Source organism: Capsella rubella, unplaced genomic scaffold (genome assembly GCF_000375325.1).
Source record: "Capsella rubella cultivar Monte Gargano unplaced genomic scaffold, Caprub1_0 scaffold_4, whole genome shotgun sequence".
NCBI lineage: Eukaryota > Viridiplantae > Streptophyta > Magnoliopsida > Brassicales > Brassicaceae > Capsella > Capsella rubella.
Window position 1 is genome coordinate 4,150,555 of NW_006238920.1, and position 287 is coordinate 4,150,841.

The window sequence follows — 287 nt, forward strand, 5'->3', positions numbered from 1 at the left end:
ATTGGAATTATGGCTCATTTGTGGTTTTGTACATAAGTCTGTTATGGCTAAGTTATGGTCTCGTTATGGCTAAGTTATTGTTATGTTATGGCTGAGTTCTGAAAGACAAATTAAACTCAACAATAAACAAGCATTTTAAATTGAACAATAAACTTAACATTATGGTATTAAAATATATTAAAAAGTATCTTTAATGTAAAAAATAAAATTCACCCGAATATAAAAGATAGAATTGTGTTAAATTATAATATTACAAGATAGAATAGACAATCATTACTAGGATTTAT

At 24.7% G+C, this 287-nt stretch overlaps 1 protein-coding gene across 1 annotated transcript in view; it reads left to right on the forward strand.

Moving 5' to 3' along the window:
* Positions 1-287, forward strand: part of LOC111831039 — a 5,711-nt gene that overhangs the window by 4,320 nt on the left and 1,104 nt on the right. The gene's annotated exons all lie outside the window — the stretch shown is intronic.